The sequence below is a fragment of the Stenella coeruleoalba genome (assembly GCF_951394435.1).
Source record: "Stenella coeruleoalba genome assembly, chromosome: 3".
Lineage (NCBI taxonomy): Eukaryota > Metazoa > Chordata > Mammalia > Artiodactyla > Delphinidae > Stenella > Stenella coeruleoalba.
The window spans coordinates 67,303,841-67,329,098 of NC_137148.1; the positions used below are offsets into that span (position 1 = coordinate 67,303,841).

At 35.1% G+C, this 25,258-nt stretch overlaps 1 long non-coding RNA gene across 1 annotated transcript in view; it reads right to left on the reverse strand.

Moving 5' to 3' along the window:
• Positions 1-21,009: 21,009 nt before the first annotated feature.
• Positions 21,010-25,258, reverse strand: part of LOC307185096 — a 145,307-nt gene continuing 141,058 nt past the window's right edge. Inside the window, exon 3 of the long non-coding RNA XR_013827881.1 lies at positions 21,010-21,246. This is a non-coding gene — a long non-coding RNA (uncharacterized lncRNA). The remainder of the gene's footprint in view (positions 21,247-25,258) is intronic.

Below are 25,258 nucleotides of genomic sequence, written 5' to 3' on the forward strand. Positions count from 1 at the left end.
TTTCCTATCACAGTTTTTATTTTATTCTTATTGAAATACCTCTTTTCTTATAAATCACACTTGTGCAATCACAAAAAGAAAATTTAAGTGAAATAACTAATTAACTGATTTTAAAACTAAAACTTCTTTATATTCAGGGTCCAACTTTTTGAGCTGGGATCATCAGTGCATTTTTTTTTTCCATGTAGAATCATCCTCTATGGCTACACAAGCATTGGTGATTATTTCCTAAAAAAATGCTGCACTATTTTCTGTAGAATTATTGTCCAAACAGCTAACGCTATTTTATAATTTTTGATACACCGGGGCAGGCAATAACAACTACCTAGCCTACCTGCTCCTGGATGACAACAATTATAAGTCATCTAAATTCAGATATGTTAAAATCTGAAAAAAAATGTATCCCTGAAATTATGCAACTGCATTGTATCTGGAATTTCAGATTCTCAACCACCATAACTAAAGGATGGACATTTCTGCTTCTAAACATCCAGGGTTCATCCCCATAAGCACTCCTGACCCAGCAATGGCACATTTCTAATAGTCAGTGGAAAAATTCCATATATCACTGAGTCCTCAGTAGCACAGGGTACATTTTGTCTGGGAAATCTTGCTTTCCTATAACCATAACAAGAAGATGAACGTTTCTGATTCCTTCCAGTCCTGGTTTCTGCCCCAACAAGCACTACTCACCCATGGCTGGAAAAATTTCCAGAAAACAGTGGTGTAATTCATTGTGTGATGGAATATGTGGTACCACAGCCCGCTACAGTCCTATGCATTCTTGGATACCTTCCCTGCTACATACACACACACTCACAATTATTTCAACACTTTCCATGTTCCATGGAGAGGTCTGTCAGCAGATTATAGAAAGTTACATTTTGCTCATGAGCCAACTGCCTACACCGGTAGCAAACTAAGAGGTTTAATAACTGACAAGTATCCTATGACAGAAGAAGGGAGTCTGTCATGCATATTCAAATTGACTCTGATTCCCCAAGTCTGAGCTTCAGAAATAAAACATGGTCTCTCTTTTCCTTGATTTCTTCACAGAACATTTGTGTGTGTGCAGCCAAATTCTTGAAGATTTGAGAAGATGGAAGAAAAACATCAAAATGTAATAAACAACTTAATTTGAATATTTTTCATTTTTATCCTGAGCAACATTTCCCTGGAATTAGGCTCTAGTCTGCTTCTAAACTGCTCGACCCTCTCTCTGCTCTCCATGAACTGTTTTCTTCTTCCTCCTCTTCTGTCTTTTATACTAGAATTCTTATTTCTTTCTTGCCCAGAGAAGTTTCATGATCTCCCCTCTGTTTCCTCAACTCACATATTTAGCCTTCAAAGGGTTCAAGGAGGTAGAAAATATTCAAATAGAAATCAAGGTCATGCATAGTTTTCAAAGCCTTCATGGAAGGATTGGCTTGATCTGAAATTTTAAGTACAGAGAAAAATCAAAAAAGTCAGGAAGAAATTCTATGCAGGAAGTCAGAAGAAGTAACAGAAGCATGGTGGAGAATTCTGCCTCACTCATTAGGGAAACTAGGTCTCTATAATTAGCTTTAACCAGCCAGAGACTTTACCTTTAGGCCCTTCTGCTTCACTCTGACATTCTTGCTTCTGCCACTACTCCTTAATGGTAAAGCAAATGCACCCCAAAATCAATTTATGGGCCAGGTTGCATTAAGAAACATCTTTTTAGCTCTGATTTCCTAAGCTTCACCTCCAGAGGTTCATATTAATTGCTGCTGGGGTTGATGCTGTGAATACATAATAATTTTAGTTTCGAGCTGACTTAGTGATCATCCAGACTAGTAAATTACTACATTAAAAGTGGTTTGATTTAATTACATGATCTAACATCTAAAACTGTCATTCTGAGAAAGAAAACATGTTTTTCAGAGAGGAATAAGTAACAATGCTAGATTAAAATTCTGAAAGGAAGGGCCAAAGGGAGGCACCATAATGCGGGCAGTTGGAGATATCAAATTTACCATAAAGGGAAAGGATAGAGGAAAATAAAATTTGGGATGGAGAGGTTGTTCCAAAGGAAAGAAACTGGGAGAGTAGCAAAATAAAATTTGTCTTATTTGTTGTTTTGTTTAGGTCCTTCCTGGAAAATACAAACATCTGTATACACTGGAATATCATCTCATTGCCACTGTTTATTATCAAGGATAGAGGTGCAATGGAAGTGAAGCAGGGGGACAGGGGGCACTTGGTTAGAGCTTGTCTGTTGCTTGTTCTGTGTGATACCCACAAATCTTTTGAAGGAAATAGAGCATCTTCTCTGATTAACCATGCATGTTTCTGCAAAAAATTTCTAGTTCTCTGTCCAAGCTCCTCTGTTTGGGGGAATTATATCCTTATAAGTTTTAACCTCAGGCTCTCTCTTTAAGAAATGTTTTTGATTCACTAATATCCAATAGTGCTTGACACACAGTTGGTGTATAATAAATATCTTTTGCATGTATGAATGATTGGATAAATGATTGAATGTAACGCAAGCTCATCCTGGGGGAGAAAGGAAGGAAAGGAGTTTTACTCTCCCATTAAGCTCTCTAGAGTTGTTGGAATGGTCAAAACCAGATTTCTGATATCATGTCTTAGTGTATCATTTGAACCATAAATTAAATAAAATATCTAACTTTACCCAGAAGTCTTTTGCACGTCAAGATTTTTTTTCCCATTTTTATGGAACATTAATAACAACAGTAGTATTAGTTACAGCTAATATTTGTATATTACAATAATTCAGTAATTTGCAAGAGATAAGCAGCCGTATAGCACAGGGAGATCAGCTTGGTGCCTTGTGACTGCCTGGAGGGGTGGGATAAGGAGGGTGGGAGGGAGGGAGACGCAAGCGGGAAGAGATATGGGAACATGTGTATATATATAACTGATTCATTTTGTTGTGAAGCTGAAACTAACATACCATTGTAAAGCAATTATACTCCAATAAAGATGTTTTAAAAAAAAAAAAAACTCATCTCTTACTTTGGCCATGCAACCTTCAGGGAAAATTCCTTTGTAATAGAAGTATGCTTGTAGAAGGTTCTATTCTCTTCTCTGCACACCTCTCTTAGGGGAACTGAAGCCAACCTCGGTCAACTAGTATTCCCGCAGGGTACTGACCATTTCCAAGGATTTTAAAACAGAAACTTTCTCCATAATGGAACTTCCCAACTGAGTTTTCCTTCTGCTTAACCACAATTTGGCTACAAACTCTATTGAGAACTCAGTCTTATCTCTAAGAAACTGCCTTGTTTTCAGTCTTTTGAACAATATATATTATGTGCACAGATAAAAGAAGACAATAACAGAAGACAGAAGCAAAACTTAATTCCATTCATAAATCAATCAATGTGCATATCTAAAGCAAATTGTATTTCCTCCTTAAATTTGTTCTGCTTAATTTTGTGCTGTCTATATTTCTGGTTCTACACCAAAAATTAATTTCAAGATCTAGGTATAAGGACTTTTAGTTGGAGTAATGTCTTCCTCAATTCCAAAACCTTATATGGACCAAGGAAGTAATTTTCCTCTTAAAGTAGACTTTAGGGGAGACAGTCCTGCTAACTCCATGGCCCAAACAATATATGATATATAGGTTTATGCCATCATGACTGATCAATAACTTCCTATTTAAATGGTTAACCCATATGCCCTATCAGGTCATGTTTGTCAATGTAGTAATACTAAACAAGCAGATTTCAACAGCTCTGAGCAGCTCAGCTACCTGACTGTAGGAAGTCTAGTATTTAATATTGCTCTTTCTTAACATTTCCAGTAATTGCCTAGAGGTTCTTACACCTGTTCCTGAACAGGCCTGGTTGTTCTGTGAGGACATCAAGACTCATGAACCTTTTTACATGTCATAAAATATTAATGTTCCTGTGATTATACTATAATTGATCTTGTCTATCACCTATTCTGGAATATTTGGAGTTATTTTACATTTTTGATATTATAAATTGAGCCCAATGACCATTAGAACAAATATCAATCATCTAAGATGAAGAACTTTGAAAAGCTCACTTTGTTAATTTGTCCCTTCTTACCTGCCAAGTGGCAGGATCTCAGTCATCATCCTTCCTAGGCCCCTATTGAACCAAGCAGTCCTGCTTTGTCCATTATTTCCCTGTTTTTTGCCTTGCCATCTGCTCTCTTTTGACGTGACTGCTGATAATCCACCTGTGTGACCTTAGTGGTGACACTGTCTGTTTTGAGACTCTAGGCCATCTGCATTCTTTTGCTGTTACCTTTTGAAATTCTTCATCAAGTTGACTGCCGATATCATGTCAATTTCTCCTTTGAGTTCAATCACATTGTCTCATCTACATTTCCACTTTAAAATTTAAGAGATATTTTAGAATCTTGATTTCTTTCCCCCCAACAATCTTCTCCCCACAATATTTACCAAAGCAGTGAATGGTAACTATACCCTTCCAACTGCCTAGGTCCCAAACTTTGGAGTCATCCCTGACTCTATTTCTCACATACCTCACATCCAACTGATCAATATATACTGGTACATCAATTCTCTAAAAAACATATAAAATTTGTCCATTTCTCACTTTTTCATAGCTGCCACCCTGGTCCTAGCCACCATCACTCTTCATTTAGATTATTATAATATGTACCCAGTCGATATCCCTATTTCAATGCTTGCTCCCTCTACACTCTATTCTCAACATATCACTCAGAGTAATTCTGTAAAATTGTTAAAGAAGATCATTTTGACTCTTTTCAAAAACCTTCACTGTATATCTCACATCAAGAGCAGTAAAGGTTGAAGTCCCAAAAGAGGCTTAGTTGATCTCACATGGTTGAGCCCGTTTACTTCTTACCTCATCCCCACTACTCTCATCCACTCCGGAGCTGTATCTTTATCAACTTTATTGTTGTTCTTTGCACATTCCAAACAATGCCCCACTCGGGGCTTTTACATTTACTTTTTAATCTGACTCAAATATTTTTCTCCATTTTCTCCATATATCTCATACTTCATTCATATCTGCATTTGTGAAAAGAAACTGACCAAGTAAGACAAGATGGTGGAGTAGGAAGATCCTGGGCTTGCCTCTTGCCATGAAAAAGCAAAATTACAACTATATATAGAGCATCTATTAATACATCTCTGAAAATGACCTGAAGTCTACCAGAAAAGATTTTCTGCAACTAAGGATAAAAAGAAAAAGCCACGCTGAGATGGGTAGGAGGGTAGAGACACAATCTAGGTGGGACCCACACCCTCAGCACTGTGTACCACAGGCAGGAGGAATTTCACAACCTTAAAAGTCTTCTCTGAGGAGTGAGGGCTCTGGGTCCCACATTGAGCTCTCTAGCCCTGGGGAGACCTGCAGTGGGAAGATGAGCTCCCATAATGTTTGGCTTTGAAAACCAGTAGGGCTTATATCTGGGAAAACTAGAATGCTGTAGGAAACTGAGAATCTGCTCTTAAAGGGCACGTAAAAAGTCTCACACACTCTAAATCCCAGCGCAGAGGTAGCAATTTCAAAGGCATGTGGGTCGGAAGTGAAGGCGATTCACTGACTAATTTTAGGGCTTTTGAACAAGGGGCAGGTATCTATTGCAACTTTCTCTGGCTACAAATGAATTATCAGGTGCCCTTTTTTTTGTTTGTTTTGTTTCTGGCTCATTCTCTACCTAGCTGACTTGATGCTGGTAGGCACCATTTCCAACTCTTCTCATCTAACTTATGTACTACTCATCTCATCCCATGTTCACCTGTGAAAGCACCCAGCCTGTGCTCCTCCAAAGCAGACCCCCATCCTGTCAGGCCAGGCAGGCACCCTTGCCCTGCAGCAGAAACCCTCAAAAGCAGCACTCCACCCCACCACTCCTGGCAGGTGCCTTCGGCCAGCATTGACATCTCCTCAAATTGGCTTCCCCCTAGGGGCTGAACTGGCACATCAGTTGCAGCTAGGCCTTACAGTCAGATGCACTGGGGGTCAGTACCACATACTAGCATGCCCATAGCAACTGTGGTCTAGCCACAACAGGAGGGCACATGCAACTCACACAGGGGACCCTCCTCGAACACCTGCCTCCAGGGGCTAGAGGGGAACCGCCCTACTGGGCCTCGCAGGACACCTTGTACACAAAGCTACTCTTTCAAGACCCGGGAATGTAGTGGATCTACCTAATACATAGGAGCAAACACAGAAAGTTAGGAAAAATGAGGAGACAAAGGAAAATGCCCCAAACAACAGAACAAGACAAAACCTCAGAAAAAGAACAAAACAAAATGGCAATAAGCAATCTTCCAGATAAAGAGTTCAAAGGAATGGTCATAAAGATGCTCACCAAACTCAGGACAGAAATGGAGGAACGCAATGAGAACTTCAGCAAAGAGAGAAAGTATAAAAAAGAACCAATCAGTGCTGGAGAATATGATAACTAAAGTGAAAAATATACTAGAGGGAACCAACAGCAGATGATGCAGAAGAATGGAACAGTGGTTTGGAAGAGAGGCTAGTGGAAATCACCCAATCATAACAGCAAAAAGAAAAAAAAAATGAAGGTAGTCTAAGGGACCTCTTGGACAACATCAAGCTTACTAAGAAACATCTGCATTATAAGAGACCCAGAAGGAGAAGAGATAGAAAGAAAGGGACAGAAAACCTATCTGAAGAAATAATGACTGAAAACTTCCCTATCCTGGTAAAGGAAACAGACATCCAGGTCTTGGAAGCACAGAGAATACCAAAAAGATAAATCCAAAGAAACCTACACCAAAACACATTATAATTAAAATGTCAAAAGTTAAAGAGAAAATCTTAAAAGCAGCAAGAGAAAAACAACTAGTTACATACAGAAGAGCCCTCATAAGATAATCAGCTGACTTTTCAGCAGAAACCTTACAGGCAAAAGAAAGTTTCATGATATATTCAAAATACTGAAAGGGAAAAACATAATCAGTCTGTCTGGCAAGGTTATCACTCAGAATTAAAAGAGAGATAGAGTTTTGCAGACAAGCAAGCTAAAGCATTTCATCATCATTAAACCAACCTCACAAGAAATATTAAAGGGGCTTTTTTAAACAGAAAAGACCATAATTAGGTATATGAAAATTATGAAAGAAAATATCTGACTATTAAGGCAAACATACAATAAAGGTACTGGATTGATCACCTGTATAGCTACAGTATAAAGAGTAAAAGACAACACTAGTAAAATCTTATACATATCTACAATAATTAGTTAAGGGATACACAAAATTAAAGATGTAAAATATGATGTCAAAAAAAAAATGTTGGGGGCAATAATAAGGTAGTGCTTTTTGAATATGCCCAAACTTAAGCAACTTAAAATAGACTGCTATATACACAGGTTGTCTTATCAGAACTTCATGGTAACCACAAACCAAAAACTGAATATAGATATATAAAAATAAAGAGAAAGGAATACAGATATAAATCTAAAGACAGTCATCAAATCAACAAGGTAGAGAACAAAAGAAAGGAACAGAGAACAATGAAAACAAACAAAACAATTCACAAAATGGCAATAAGTATATACCTATATATACAAGAGACTCAATCCAGGTCTACAGACACACACAGACTGAAAGTGAGGAGGTAGCAAAAGATATTCCATAAAAACAGAAACAAAAAGAAAGTTAGGGTAGTAATACTTATATCAGACAAAATAGACTTCAAATCAAACACTGTTAATAAGAAACAAAGAAGGGTATTACATAAATGATAAAGGGATCAATCCAACAAGAAGATATAACACTTGTAAATATATATGCATCCAACATAGCACCAAAATACATAAAGCAAATATTAACAGGTATAAAGGGAGGTTGACTGTAATACAGTAATAGTAGGATACTTTAACACCCGACTTTTATCAACTGATAGATCATCCAGATGAAAAATCAATGAGGAAACACTGGTCTTAAATGATGTTAGACCAAATAAAATTAATAGAACATTCCACCCCCAAACAGCAGAATACACATTCTTTTCAAGTGCACATAAAAATTCTCTGGAGTAGAGCACAAATTAGGCCACAAAACAAGTCTCAATAAATTTAAGAAGATTGTCATCATATAAAGCATCTTTTCTGACCATAATGGTATGAAGCTAGAAATAGCTACCAAAAAAAAAAAAAAAAAAAAAACTGGAAAAAACCCACAAAGACGTGAAGTCTAAAGAACATAACACCAAACAACCAATGAGTCACTGAAGAAATTAAAGTGGAAATTTTAAAAAATACCTTGAGAAAATGAATATGGAAACACAACAGTCCAAATCTATCAGACACAACAAAGGCAGTTAAAGAGGAAAATTTTTTACCGATACAGTCCAACCTCAGGAAACAAAAAAGAGCAACCAAACAAACAAAAAAACAAAAAATCTAACCTTATACCCAAAGAAACTAGAAAAATAAGGACAAATCTAAAGTTAGAAGAAGGAAATAATAAAGAGCAGAGAGGAGATAAATGAAATAGAGACTAAAGAAATAATAGAAAAGATCAAGAAAACTAAGCCTGGTTCTTTGAAAGGATAAGCAAAATCAATAAACTTTTAGCCATCGCCCTTTTTTTTTCATCAAGATTAAAAGAGAAAGGGCTCAAATAAAGAAAAGCAGAAATAAAAGAGAAGTTACAAACAATACCACAGAAATACAATGGATCATAAGAGGTCACTGCAAACAATTATACAACAACAAATTGAACGACCTAGAAGGAACTGATAAATTCCTAGAAACATACAATATTCTAACACTGAATCATTAAGAAATATAAAATCTGATGATGTTAATTATGTAATATAATTGAATCAGTAATTAAAAAAAACTTCCAAGTAATGAACGTCCAGAACCAGTTGACTTCACAGATGAATTCTATCAAACATTTAAAGAAACCTCAATACCAATTTTCCTCAAGCTATTACAAAAAATGAAGAGAAAGTAACACTTCCAAACTCATTTTACAAAGCCAGAATTACCTTGATATCAAAACCAGACAGACACTACAAAGAGAAAATTATAGGCCAATATCACTGATGAATATAGATGCAAAAATCCTCAACAAATATTAGCAAACTGAGTTTAACAATATATAAAAAGGATCATACATCATGACCAAATGGGATTTACCCCAGGGATGCAAGGATAGTTCAATATCTGCAAATCAATGTTATATACCACGTTAACAAAACAAAAGATAAAAATCATATGATTATGTCAATGGGTAAAGAAAAAAGTTTTTGACAAAATTCAACATCCGTTTATGACAATAACTCTCAACAAAACTGGTATAAAGGGAAACTACCTCAACATAATAAAGGCCATATATGAAAAACCCACAGCTAACTTCTCATTGGTGAAAAGCTGAAAGCATTTACTCTATGATCAGCAACAAGACAAGGATGGCAACTTGCCACTTTTAATCAACATAGTATTGGAAGTCCTAGCCACAGCAATCAGACAAGAAAAAGAAATCAAATTGAAAAGGAAGAAGTAAAACTGTCACTGTTTTCAGATGACATGATACAATACATAGAAAAATCCTAAAGATGCCACCAGAAAACTACTACAGCTCATCAACGAATTTGGTAAGTGGTAGGATACAAAATTAATACACAGAAATAAGTTGAATATCTATACCTTAATAATGATCTATCAGAAAGTGAAATTAAGGAAACAATCCCATTCACAATTGCATCATAAAGAATAAATAAATTGAGCCAAGGAGCTGAAAGACCAGTACTGAAAACAATGACATTGATGAAAGAAATTGAAGATGACACAAATAAGTGGAAATGAATACTGTGCTCATGGATTGAAAGAATGAATACTGTTAAAATGTCCATACCACCTAAAGTAGTCTATAGATTCAACGCAATCCCTATCAAAATACTAACGGCATTTTTCAGAGTATACAACATATAATCCCCAAATTTTTACATAACCACAAAAGATCCCAAATAACCAAGCAATCTTGAGAAAAAATAATAAAGGTGGGAGGCATCATTCTCCCTGATTTCAAACTATACTAAAAAGCTACAGTAATCCAAACAGTATGGTATTGGTACAAAACCAGAAACAAGGGTCAATGGAACAGAATAGAGATCCCAGAAATGAATCCACACTTACATGGTCAATGAATCTATAACAAAAAAGACAAGGCTACACAGTGGGGAAAAGACAGCCTCTTCAATAAATGGTGTTGGGAGAATTGGAAAGCTACATGCAACAGAATGAAACTAAAATGTTTTCTTACACCATATACAAAAATAAACTCAAAATGGATTAAACAGTTAAATGTAAGATCTGAAACTATATATCTCCTAGAAGAAAATGTAAGCAGATCTTTGACATCAATCCTAGCAGGATTTTTTGATATGCCTCCTCAGGCAAGGGAAACAAAAGCAAAAATAAACAAATGGGACTACATAAAACTAAACAGCTTTTTTGCATAGTGAAGAAAGACATCAAAATGCTAACCATCACCTGAGCCTTCAGCATGTCATAATTTTTTGCAACAATAACATCAAAGATCTCTGATCACAGATCACTGTAACAGATATAATAATAATGAAAAAGTTTGAAATATTTCTAGAATTACCAAAATGTAACACAGAGACATCAAGTGAGCAAATGTTGTTGGAAAAAGAGTGCCAATAGATTCGTTAGATGCACAGTTGCCACAAACCCTCAATTTGTAAAAAAAAAAACCCACAGTATCTGCAAAGCACAACAAAGCAAAACACAATAAAATGAAGTATGTCTGTGCTAAATTCAAAAATCATTTTTATACTAGATTTCTGGTTTGAATATTATTTCTTATTTATTAATATGTGTTTTGATCTTCCATCCCTATTTTAACATTTGTCTATTTGTTTGTTCTGGTGTTGTTTTTCAAACATCAAATCTGTTACGCAGCATGGGCTTTTATAATAACCCTTTTTTTTTTAAAGGATGTGGACAATATATTCCTCCCCATAAAATAAAAGTATTGGATTAAATAATATTGACCTTGTCTTCTTTAGTGTATCATCCAGAAAGAAAGAGGAATAACTTATCTCAATGGACAGAGTAGAATATACTCTGGGGCACATTTTGCTAGTATCTGGAGTTTGATATCTTCTCCATAGGTTGCCTATTCCTAACTAGAGGCAATAGCACATATCATCTCTTTTGAATAAAGAGGTGAAGAATAGAGCACAGAGGCTCTCTCTGTTCTGGCTCCCCTGACTGCTAGAGATTAGCAGCTTAGATGAGTTTTTATTGTTGGCATGGTTGACTTCAATCATCACAACATTTAGCTTCAGTTAACTTTGACTTACTGAACCAAGAAAATAGATGAGAGGAAAAAAATAAAATAAATATTTAAAAGCAAACAACAACAGGCCAGCATAGTGAATGAAAATACATCCACACCAAAGCATGCAGCATCTTATTTTTCTGGGGACAAAGATTCTGCAAGCTTCTAAGAGGAGGGACTAGACAGCCCACATACAAAATGTTAGGGATAATAATGGCTTTAAAGTTCTCAATACAGCATTGCAAGTTAATGCAACAGAAAAATAATTTAAAAACATTTTGTAGAAAATGATGTCTAAGTAAAACTCTTCACTTAGCTTAACATTAATTATTATTGAAGCTAGAATGAAAATATTTTCAGACAGGCATGTGCTTCAACTGAAACAAGGCAGTAAACCTAGACAGAAAAAAACTCCATAAAACAGAAATCCATTTCAGGAGAGAAATAAATGAAGGAATATGAAAGAATACATGAGATACTGGTGAAGGGAAAATGATGACAAATGCATACCAGATTTAGAGGACATGTAGTTCAGTCTATAGAAAGTAAAAAAACCTCTTGGAGTTCTTCAAAAATTTTCACGTTATTCAAGGAAATTAAATGGGAATATTTTTGATGCACAGTAAAATAGACAAGAGATTTAGACAACTGGAAGAGAGTTGGGAGTTGAATTAGTGCCATGTTCATAAAAAAGCAAACAGAAGTTTATAAATGATAATTAAATCCAGGGGGAAATGTATACAGGAAATGAAAATCGACCATAATACGTCTATTCAAGACAGAAAACTATTTATAGAATCCAAATAATATTAGCAGATACTGTTGGTAGATAAATCATGATAAAGGCCTTATTGGGAAAGGGTGCAAGGATAGAGAAGATTGGGAGTAATAGCTTTTTTGTAATATGCCTCACAGAACTTTCACACTCTTGTTTATGTAGCTAAGCTGCACATTCTTCCTGTTTGCCCCGGACTGTCTGTGTTATGTCTACAGTCTTGCTATAATTATTAATAGGACACCATTCTTTCTCAAACAATTCCTAGTCTGGCTGATAAATTATAGTGTCACCACAGCTTAAAGCAAAAGGATTTATTTCTTGCTCATGTTAAATGTAGGGTTCAATGGTGTTTGCACTACTGCTCCTTGCTCTTTTTTTTTAAGTAATTAATTTATGTATTTTTTATTCCAGGATCTAGGCTGAATGAACAGTTCCCAATAGGATATGCTCTAATTATAACAGAAGGTAAAGAGCAAGAAGGCAACATAAGAACATAATGGCTCTTAAAGTGTCTGCTGGAAAAGGATCCACTGTCACCTTGTTCACATTCATTGGCCAAGGTAAGTCACATGCCCAAGCTTCTTGTCACAAGTGAGGATGATAAAGAATGCATTGCTTGCCACATGGCAATAAATAGGATGTATAATCCTACTACGAGTAAAGGGGGTGCAAATAGTGGGGAATAATAAAATCTTTCACAGTATATAATGAAAGTAAAACCTGGAAAATATATAAAATCTGTACATAATGTAAGAATAATAGCTAACCAACTGCTGGAAGAACTTGGATGTGAAATAATAATAGATAATATTTGTATTTTGCTTTTTCTTTACCCTAGGCTCAATATACATAATCACATTTGATCATTTTTAAGATGGAGATTTTTTTATGTCCATGTAACAGGTAATGAAATTGACATTAGGTTAAATAACTTGATCAGGTTAAAACCTTGATACAAATAATAGGCGGTCTTATTACATATTTGGTTGTTTTGATATTTGTAGCAGTCTTGTTACTTCTTTCTATTATGTTCCTTGTATCTATGTGAAACAAAAAAAAAGTGTAGATCCATGGGCTGCTTTAAAGTGAGTAAATCTGAAGTGGTTTGTAATGAGGTTGTATTTCCTTTTCCTTGGCCACAGGGTTGCATTTTATAAAAGCAATAATTCATCTAGATTTTGGTTCCTTGTGTTGTAAAAGTAAAATTTGGCCCTACTGCACAGTTGTGTTGATGGTAAGTAAATCATTATGGAATGAAAGATATGACAGGACTATGTAGTTGCTGTTTAATACATAGACTCAAAATATCATTTTAAGACTTAATGATAAAAGTGTTTAAGTGTTGACTAAAATCAATCTTCTATAAGGATAAAATGTGCTATTTACATAACAAGGAGATGGTGGCATAAAGAAGAGAAATACATTATCACCATTATAGATTATTGTCCTCAAACTTATTTTCTATCCTTATTCATTTTCTTGAGCATTAATTTTATTTATTTATTCATTCAATACTGTTTTAATAATAACTTGTGCCAGTGAGAAAAACTTCCTGTGTTTTAAGAGCTCAAAATCATGTGGTGGAGGTGGAAATATATGCAAGTAATTACTAAAGAGTGAGATAAGTGCTAATACACGTATTTGCAAAAGGCTAAAATGACACTTATGATGTGCCTGCAGATTTGTGACATTTCGGTCAAGCAGAGAGTTAGAGAAGAGTGTAAACCTGCCAGGTTGTTCTAGAGAGAAAGAGGAAGAGATGGGGGTGGAAAGCAGAGGTGAGAGAACATTCTTCTTCAGAGTTGAAGAAGGAATAAAGCCCAAACATATGTATCCTCTGCAGTTTTTTCTGAGTTGAACCTTATCAACTTGAAATTGTGTACCAGCGAATCTTGTATCTCATTATTGGTTCTGCTTTATTCTTTACTTTCAAATGCTAGATATAAAAGCCCATGCTTAAAGAATCTTTAACTAGAAGTTAAATATGGACATAATAAAAAGAAAATAGGCAGGAAAGATTCAATTCAGAATGAAGAGAGAACACTGAAGACCTGAATGCCTGAGCAAGATATTAAAAAAACAGGTGTAGAAGCAGCAAAAATAGGAAGGGTCAGAAACTCTGGTAACAGTAAAGGCATTGGAAAGATAGGTAGGGTCAACCACAATAGGGCTTCCAACGTGGAAGGGTAAAGTTTTCATTTATGTCAGGGAAGCTTTTGATAGTGGAGGAGCCTAGAATAAGCAAGAACCATATCTGCTGCATAAGATCAATGCCATTTTTAAAGCAACAGGAGACACTGAACTGAGTTGAACCTCCTTCTGTGATTCTAACATTCCCGCTGCTCAGCACTTCCCAAGTGAAACAACCAAAATAACGTGGTTATTGCCTTGTCTCGGATTTATGTTCATTGATTTACTGGGGTTTTTCTACTTCCGGAAATATTAAACTGTAAAATACTTGACTTTTGTTAATAATTTATTAATGACAAAAACAACATCGTCCAAAACTAAATGGCATTTTTTATGAGCTGTAACTGTGTTCTTACTAAATCTGAATAAACAGTAAGCATGTCTGAGTATACCTATACATATATAGAAAGATATATGGATACATCTGTATATGTATTATAACATCTGCATTAAATTTGTGAAGATAATTATCTTGTGGCCCAAAATCAAAACAAAACAAAAACCAAAGAACAATAAAAAAAATCAGAGAACTCAGCTGAAGAGATACATTTATAAAGACTAAGAAATGTTTCAGTTTGTAATTTTTGTACCATATGCTTTATATTTAAAAAGGGACCTGTTTGAGTCTTAACTTTAATCATATATGCACTGAATTTTTTTCTTCTCTGAATTATTATCTTTGATTTTGATTATTTTTTTAAACTTTAAAGAAATTTATTTGGTGGTGTTGAGACTTAGTTGCAGCAGGCAGGCTCTTTAGTTGCAGTTTGTGGGATCTTTAGTTGTGGCTCACAGGCTCCTTAATTGTAGCATGCGAACTCTTAGTTGCGGCATGCATGTGGGATCTAGTTCCTGGACCAGGGATCGAACCCGGGCCCTTGCTTTGGGAGCGTGGAGTCTTAACATCTGCACCACCAGGGAAGTCCTTTGATTTTGATTATTGATATGCACTCTAAACACATTGATCTTCACAATTCTTCAAAGTGACTTAATAACAGAGCAATCAAAGTGTAGTTTCATGATGACTAAATAATTATGTAGTAATTCAGCAAGTCTGATAATTATTATAGATTTGGTTCAAGGTTTCCATTTATTTTACTCAATATTAGTATCAGATCTAAATAATAATTCTGGCATATTTGGAAAGTAAACAATTATTTATTTTCTATATTTTATGTAAACTAATTAAAACAAAAATTTTATCATGCTAAATAAGTTTTATTTCATGCTTTCTTCATTTTTTTTTTAAATTAATTTTTATTGGAGTACAGTTGCTTTCTTTCTTCATTATTAATTGGCAACTAAAATGCCTTGATTGAACTTTAATGTAAAGTTTAGTTTTATTTAATAGATAATTATGGGGATGGAATTTAAACTTTATAAAAAGCAGGTCAGATAACATATGAAATACAAAAGTTCAATAAATAAATCCAACTCACAGAAGAAGGATGCACTGCTTTCATTTACCAACAGCTATAATAGTTACTATGTCAATATAACCATAAGCCAGAATTCAACGTTGATCAAGTTCTCTATCAAGCAAAATTTTATTATAATATATAGATATTTACTTTACTTCCTTTTATGGTTTGAAATAGAATTAAGTTAAAGGCATACCACTTAGTCATTTTAGTCAAAATTTCTTGGATTAGATTGGTTAAATATCATGATAGGGTGTGGCAGATGTGTGAAAATAAAATATTTTAATATATACAGTGAAAAATCTATATCTTCAATGTGCTATAAAGTTAGACATTTAATGATATGCATTCAAGCTATGTGTGTGCATATTTTTCTTGAACACTTAAAATATAAAATTTTGCAAAATTAAAAATTTTATCACTGATAGTTTGAATGCTTAATATAGTTATCAAATAAATATTAATAAGATAATTCAAACCAAAAATATTTCAGCTAAATTACCTATGTGACTTCATATTGTATTGGTTCTATCTTGAACATTTGTCTTTTTCATAATTACCTAACAGTAAAAAAAATCCTACACATTAGAATATCGAATCTAGAGAGTTAGGTGAATAAGTGATGAATTTAATCAAGGTTTCCCTTAAACCTAACCCCCCAGAAAGGTAAAATAATTTGTATTTTCATAGAAATTACCTCAATTGTGCCTTTTAACTTGTATAGTCAGTTGGAGGTTAAATTCTGTATTTAACATTGGCAGGTTATTTGCAAATATGAAAAATGAAACACTGTAAAAATGAACTTGAAAGTGAAATTTTTTTGTATTTTATTTTGTTTAAAATATGCACAGGGACTTCTCTGGTGGCGCAGTGATTAGGGGTCCGCCTGCCAATGCAGGGGACACGGGTTCGAGCCATGGCCTGGGAGGATCCCACATGCCACGGAGCAACTAAGCCTGTGCGCCACAACTGCTGAGCCTGCGCTCTGGAGCCCGCGAGCCACAACTACTGAAGACTGCATGCCTAGAGCCCATGCTCCGCAGCGAGAGGCCACTGGAATGGGAAGCCCACACACCACAATGTAGAGTGGCCCCAGCTGGCTGCAACCAGAGAAAGCCTGCACACAACAACGAAGACCCAATGCAGCCACAAATAAATAAATTTATAAAATATGCACACAAATATATTATGGTACAACCACAATAAAACACTTCTAGCAACTGTGTGAGATGGAAATCCATAATAGATGGGAAAGAGTGTGCCATTTTATACAGCTGTGACCCTGTGACTGTGTTTCTCCCTGCGGATAGCTTACTTACTGAAAGGGGGAACAGGGAGGTGAGAAACGGAGGAGTGTTGAAAAGGGAAGAGAAAACTCAAGGCAATAAAGTGGGAAACACTTGGGAGTCAGAAAAACTGGCTCTAAGTGCAGTTTTACCTAATATGTGTGCGAGCTTTACTAAGTTATTTAGCTTCTGTGAATGTTGGTTTTCTCATCTGTAAAATGCAGAAACTAATACAACCTTCACACGATTATTATATGGATTGAATAAAATAATTTATATGAATAGCCTACTCTAAAGCCAGGTATATTTCATTAAATGGTTGATTCATTTTCTATTGTTTCTCTTTTTCTCTTCCTTCTCCTCTTCCTTCCCCTTTCTCTACCCACTTTTCCTCCTCCTCTTTCTCCTTCATCTTCCTCCTCTACCTCTGCCTCTTTTATTCTTCTCCTCCTTTTCCTTCTATCATCATCACTACTGCAAGGATGGGGAAAGGAAAGACAACAGCTGCTGCTGAGGTTCAGAGTTTAATGAAAAGTGAGATTTTAGGGAGCCAATTGCTTTGTGCTAGGATGATATACTGTTCTGAAATTATTTGGGGACAGATTAAAAACTTTAAATCTATGCTCAATAATGCTACCTAAGTCAAAACAGATAAGATAAAGGCTAATAAGGAAAATGATCAGTATTTCTCAGATGTTAAAAAATTAGCAAGTTATTTATAAAGAATGTGCAATTCAGAATGTGTCAAAAATATTACTTAAAAGGAATTGGTCTTGTTCCCTATTGCACATTTCATGGCTTAGGTATGGCAAATGAAGGTAACGAATGTGTTAAGTACTTAATTATATTTTTCTTTTTAAGTAGTATGCTATTACACAGTATCTCCCTAGTTTTCTTAGTTTAATACATGACATAAATCAATCACTTTGCCTTTGCTATACTACTGAAATGCCACTAATCATTTGATTAATAACTAGGTTGAAGGCAGAATACAGAATAGACATGTAAAGATATCTATGACTTTTTCCAAGTCCAGAAAATGTTCACATTACTAATACACAGTAATATATTATATTATTTGGACAATGTGGACAAAATACAAGTTATAATACTATTCATTTAGCATGATAGCAATTATAATTGGCTTACATTTTTCTGTTTCTGAAAACTAGTTCTATTCTTCTTGAAATCTCACTGGTTTTTAAAATAATAAAGTTGTGTGGTGTGTGTGTGTGTACTCGTAGAAAATTTAGAATGTAACAAAAGTTGTAAGATGAAAAATAAAAATCTATATGTTGCAAGCAAGATACAAAGAGTAAACACTTGGTGCACACCTATCCATAGTACTCACATATGAATCTATGTACAAATATTTACAAAATGGGATCATAGTGTCTGTACCATTTTGTACCCTGAATTTAGCATCACACTGTGTCATGTGATCCCCTAATGCTAGTGAATCAACTTAAATAATAGAAATAACATTCACACAGCATTCCAGAAGGAGAACTCAGGCCAATCACAAAATTTTTCCATATTAATCAACATTTGTTTCCTGTTTAATCTGGAAAGATGACTATGTGAGATGACTGGCATTTTATAGGAAAGAAGGAAGGAAGGAAGGAAGGAAGGAACGAAGGAAGGAAGGAAGGAAGGAAAGGAGGGAGGGAAGGAGGGAGGGAGGGAAAGAGGAAGGGGGGGAAGAAAGGTAAATTTCTCTAAAATTGGGAGAAGGTTCTTTCCAAAGACCTCTTTGTGGGTTAAGCCTAATTTTTCTTGAATATCTAAGAGTATATTTTCAAACAATGTCCATCTTCATTCAGTAGCAACTGAGTTCAATATTCCTATAAGTTTCCATACTACAATTGTTAAACAAATGTTTAATATTCCACAGCTTTAGCAGAGTTTTTATTTTATCCAAAAATCTAATCACTTTCAAGATTTTATTTTCCTTGCTTAAAAGAGAATTTTTTCTAAAAAATTTGTGTGCTTTTTAAATTATTAATATCAAAGTGTACTTTAGGAATGCAACTACAATAATAGATCCAGACAGCACATCTCTGGGTACTAACATAGTGCTTTCCTTTCAGGTTAAGAAAATGAAAAACAATGATTCTTCAAAGCCATGTTAGAAAAGGTCAGATATTGGCCCTTTGTAGTTTGAAGCTTTTTATTTTTTGTTCTGCACTTGGCCTATTCCTGTAAACATCTATTGATAGCAAATAATCTATTTACAAATTATCTACTTTGGTTATGGACTCTTACTTAAAATAGATATGAGGTTCAGTAAGCTTTACATGATGCTCTTAAAAATTATCTGCTTGACCTTAACCATATCTATATCAGTTAAAAGAGTTGATATCAAAAAGTTGACAAAATAAAATTGAGTGACTAAAATGTCAAGATTTAACAATGAATCACTGCCAAATAATACCAAGAAATTCTATAATAATAATCTGTACCCAATTAAGAGTAACACATTTCTATTGATTTTTTTTATATTGATATTTCAGAGGGTTATTTTGGTCATTTTCAGATAATAAAAATTCCCCACACAAAAGTTTCATTTCAGTGATTGAAGAGTCCTTTTCTCTGACAGGTAATGGCTTGCTTTTTTTGTAATTTCTGAATCTAATGGTGCATCTGTATCTCTTTATGCCAAGATTGATTAACCTTGGAAGAAAATAATCTTGTGTTATGGTTCTTTTCAAAATGACCTAGTTGGACTTTCTCCTGGTGTCTGCATGTGGTCCATGGGAAAATATAACTATCTTTCTCCTACTTCCACTATTCTGCTCTCATAGTCCAGTCTAGCCAGTGTCTTGGCTGTGCACTTTTCAAGGGTGAATAAGATTTCAGTCAACTGTGGTCCCCCAACCAGGATGAACATTTGTTAACTGTTCCAAGGAGTTTTTCAATTAGCTTGGGTTCACCCATTGGAGGAAGTGAAGGATATTTTCATAGCACTCCAACAACATTCTCCAAACAAATCATATCTTTCTTTGGTCAGTTTCAACACATCAAACATTGTATACCCTTGAGGTAGATATTGGACTAAGATTTGAAAGATGCAAAACATTAAAAAAATTATTTATAGTTTTTTTATAATCTAGCCCCTCACTTTTATATTGTAAAAATACTTGTTTCCTATTATCTTGCTCTTGAACCCTATTTTTTTTGAACCCTATTTTTAACTGTTACGCAGCAAAGCTTGCTCCCCGTTTGGGATGTGGTTTCAAGTTTTCATTGAATAGACAAGGGGGAGAAGCCCAGATCCTTTAGTGATCAGGCCCTGCCCAGCCAATGAGTGAACAAATACCCAGAGGCCCTCTTTCTGACCAGATCTCCCATGTTGCATGGCACATTCTTACCCCTCAGAGTAGAACCTCTCTTCCAAAGTTCCTAAATTTAAAGAGGGGCTGACTTTTATTGGCTCTTTTGCTTTGGAGAACTCAAATAAAGCAGAGTATAATTACTATTATAGACTCTATTACTTTTTCCTTAAGCAAAGTTTAGTAATACCAGGGATCAACATTTCAGTGGCTGGGTCATGGTGATCAGTACAAAATAACCTCTAAATTGCTTATTCAAAAAACTACCTCCAAATATATTCAACTTGGCTCTGAGTTTATGAAGGTGTGATAGAAGAAAAATATTCTTTGGAAATTTTCCACATAATTTACTCTAATAATTGATATGTCCACATTCTTCACCTATTCTCTGTCATTTCCTATTGGGCTCAAATCTCACTCAGAATTTTTACTGGCTGAAAAATAGAGCTTGGAAATAAAACTTTTAAATAATATGTTTAGACTTTATAAAAGTCAATGATAATTTGGTTATTGTTCTATCTATAGAGCCAAAACTTTTAAATATAGGACAGAGTCAAAATATTGGGGTTCTAAATCCCACCTGAATTTCTATATATGCAATAGCATTTATTCTCCATGTATTTCAGCTATGCATTACTAATTTATTACTGCTTCACAAATTACCCAGAAACATTACTGTTTAAAACAATGAGTATGATCCTACCATTCTGCAGATCACGGATTTAGGCATAGTTGAACTGGCTCTTCCGGTGCAGGATCTCTCATAAGCCTGCAATAAAACTGTTGGCTGGGACTGCAGTCATCTCAAGGCTTGACTGGGACAGGATCCACTTCTGAGATCAGTCACATGCTTTTCGACAGACCTCAACTTCTCACTGGCTGTCAGCTAGAGATATCAGTTCCCTACCACTTGGATCTCTCCATAGGGCAGCTGACAAGACAAGAAAGGTATATAGCAAGAGAATTGACATCCCATTGCTTTTGCTGTATTTTATTTTTTAGAAGTGAGTTACTAGGTCTAGCTTTCACACTAGGGTAGAGGATTACCCAAGCTTATGAAAACTAGGAGGCCAGGCTGATTGGGGGCCATTTTAGATGCTCTCTACCATGGTTAAACATTTATCATTCATCAGCCTCCAAAACAGTAGTGTATATTTTTATACACCAATGGAAAATTTTAGTCTCAAAGTTGCATAGTATCTATGTTAAAATTCTATCTAGAATTTAGCTATTAAATGATTCCTCCTTGTCCATGTAGATGAGGATATGTGAGATGACTATTGGTTAAGTGGAAAACATTTCCATTAAAAAATTTGACTTACAGAAACATCTTGCCATTTATGAAGCAGAAACATTATTAAAATTTTGATATCCTCAAATAACACATTAAAATCATTTGCTGATTTACCACATTTATGTTATCCAGTTAAAAAGTTAAACAACAAAAAACAAACAAATAAATGGAGTGTTTTTTATGTAGCAGTTTCCTATTGCTGCTATAACAGATTACCACAAAGTTAGTGGATTAAAAATCCACAAATTTATTATCTTGGTTTTGGAGGTCAGAGTTCAAAATGGGTTTCACTGGGTTAAAATCAAGGGTTTGGCAAGGCTATATTCTTTTTTGAAGGCTCTAGGCTAAAATCTATTTTAGTGTTTTTCCCCTTTCAGCTCCTAGAAGTTGCCTGAATTCCTTGACTTGTGCCCCTCTTCCATCTTAGAAGCCAGCAATGGCTGGTTGGGCCTTTCTTACACTGCAGCATTCTGACACTGACTATCATACCTCCCTCTTTCACTTATAAGGATCTTCAGATTTTATTAGGCCTACCTAGATAAACCAGTATAATTTCCTCATTTCAAGTTCTGCTGAATAACAAACTTAATTCCACCTGCAACTTTAATCTACCCTTGTCATGTAACATAATATATCCATAGGCTCTGGGAATTAGGATGTAAATAACTTTGGGGGCTATTATTCTGCCTACCATATTTTGAAATGTTGGATTTAACTGAAGCAAGCTTGGTATACATTTACATATTTTCAATATACACAGTACATTGTACAATTCTTTTAGCAACTTCAGAGCAGATGCATGTTTATTTTTTAAATGAATAAATCAATACATATTCATCAGCTCAAGTTGTTATACCTGCCATACAAAGTCAAAGGAGGCTGAGTCTTCTCGGCTAAGAGAAGAGAGACACAGGTACTTGACACTTCCTACTGAAAGTCCTCTTGATTGCATTTTCTTAGTTGACTGCCATAATTCCCAAATAATATTTTCTTTGTTCTTTATTCTTAAAGTACAATGATAACAGATGCCATGTAAGAAGATATGAAGAAAAGAAAATAATAGCCACAGGAGGAATGAATGGAGTAACACAATGCAACCTGACTTAATCTACTAAATAAATTTCTTTTCCTCTCCCCATTCGTAAATCTATGTTATCTATTTTAGTGAATGGCTTCACACACAGTTATTAGAAACCTGAATGTATGTCTACTCTTTACTCTCCCTCATCTTCCAACCCAATTATTTTAAGTCCTATCATTTCCAACCCTTTACCTCCATTCTCATTTCCATGGCATACTCAGACTTCTTCAGTTCATAATCCTTAATCTCTACCTTTTCTGCTTCCAATTTATCTTTTATGCTTTGTCAGAAATAAATTTTCAAAATTTATATATATGACTGTAATAGTCTTCTGCTTAAATTTTATCAATGGCACTCCATTTATTATAAATTCCTGAGCCTGGCATTTAGGGCTTTTCACAATTTGACTTTATTTTTCCATCCTCATTTGCAATTACTCCCCTGGATATATCCAGTATTCTACTCCCCCTGACTCATTTGTAGTTTACACAGCACGTGTCTTTATTCAAGGCTGCTATTAGTTATGTCCTTCTTCTCTCCTGCTTCTTAAGTTCCTATAATTACCCAGGAAAACTCTGCAAATTCTTCCCAGTGTCCCTTACCACTCCCCAATCCAATATAAGTGAAATCAGTCCCTGTCTTGTTATTTCTTCTACATTTATTTTAAAATCTTTATTAGAACAATGGCCTCTTTTTTTCTTTTTTTTTCACTTTGGCCAAAATGTGTGTAGGTTGGTACTTAACTATCTTGCATTAAGAGTCCTGATTTGAAGTCAGATGGTGCCCTGGCTATGTGTATACATAGCATATGTGTAGATATTAAAATTACACTTGGCTTGGAAGAAAAGGGCACTGAGTAGTGAGAAGAATTCCTCACCAAGGCATGTCATACAAATGTATAGAGCAAGGTGTTGCACGTTTTTGAGCTTTTTCATCTCTGTCACTCTCCTCAAAGTAGACCCTCAAGATGTCCCCTTTCTGGGACAGATGCTTCCCTGAGGGCTGGAGACTCTTATCCTCAGTGTGAGGTAGCCACCCAGTACAGATCTTATAAATGTGCAAATAAATGATATTAAATGAAAAATATCTGACTATTCTTTTATGCTTTTGTCCCAGACATGCACTGACCCATTATTTACAGCAAACTTAGACCATAAATCTTCACATTTACATATCCTTAGAGTTCTGTGAATCAGACTTCACCTGAATAATTTTAAGAGACTCCTGGGGGCAAAAGAGATGGAAAATTACATGTTCATCCAGAGACTAGATTACATCAATTATTATTACTGGGCTCAATTCTCCTGCTACCAGTGTTCCCTCTGTGACCATTTTTATTCCATAATTTTTTTATTATTATTATATTTTTAGTTTGCTGAGTTCTAAGCGTGCCCTATAGTATAGTAGATGACATGAAGAATTCACCATTTCTTTTCAGGGTTTTGCAATGTAAGTCATTAAGTTCAATATTTAGTTTCTGGTGTTATATACACATAAATATAAAACACACTATACATACATATAGTACACACACATGCATAGGCACACACACACACACATAAATGTCAATAAATGAAGAGATTACAAACTAGTGTGTGCTAATAAAATAGTGATTTATAGCTGCCTGATAAGAATTATTTAACGGGAAACATATACGACAGGTTGCAATTTTAAATCATACTAAGTTTTTCTTTTTCTGATTTTCATACAGATCTCAAAGAATTAAAGAATTTTATGACTCTCTATATACGACCTTTGGCACCACTGCTGCATATTCCCAAAGTGCCTCATGTATTAAGCAGTCTCCTCTGATAGCTTAAAACTAGAAAACAACTCAAAGGCTTTAGTAGATTGTTGAAAAGGAACAGTAAACTAGTATACATGAAATTTTTGGAATCTTGATCTAGGCTGAATGCCTATCACCCTGTTAGAGGACAAGGACTTGTATAAATGGTAGGCCAAGAACTATGCCATTTGGCAGAGCTTTTACACCTTAATAGGCTAGTGCAGGAGCTCATGACTGGTGTATCTGTCTAACAATATGCTTTATTTTCCCAGTGATTAATAGATTCAAATGGACTTTATTTCAGCTAGTTTAAACGTGAGGCAAATAAAAGTAGCAGGCCAAATGACTAGAAGCAGATGGAGACAGAAAGAAGCTGAATTACTAGACTGGCAATCATCAAAGCCAGACAGACCCCAGTTTTTTCTGTTATAGTATCCTGAACTGAAATCTCATCCTGTCTGAGGCCTGGCTTTTTGACTACTGAGACACTGTGCTCTGTTGACCTAATTCCCCCAGAAATTAGTATCATATGCCCTAAATACTTAATGTAATCTGAATGTGGCTCTACTGTTTACCACATGAAGAAGCTAAAGGTAGGAAACACAACAGGTGAGAGGTGGAGAAAGAAGAAAAAAGAAACAGGGGGAAGGATGGAGGGTGGAAGGAAGAGGGAGAGGCTGTGAGCAGGCAGGCTGGGATAATGGATGTTTGGGAGAGTCCATCAAAGGAAATGAAGATGCAAACTCATAAATTGGGACATTAATTTATTTCAATTACACAAG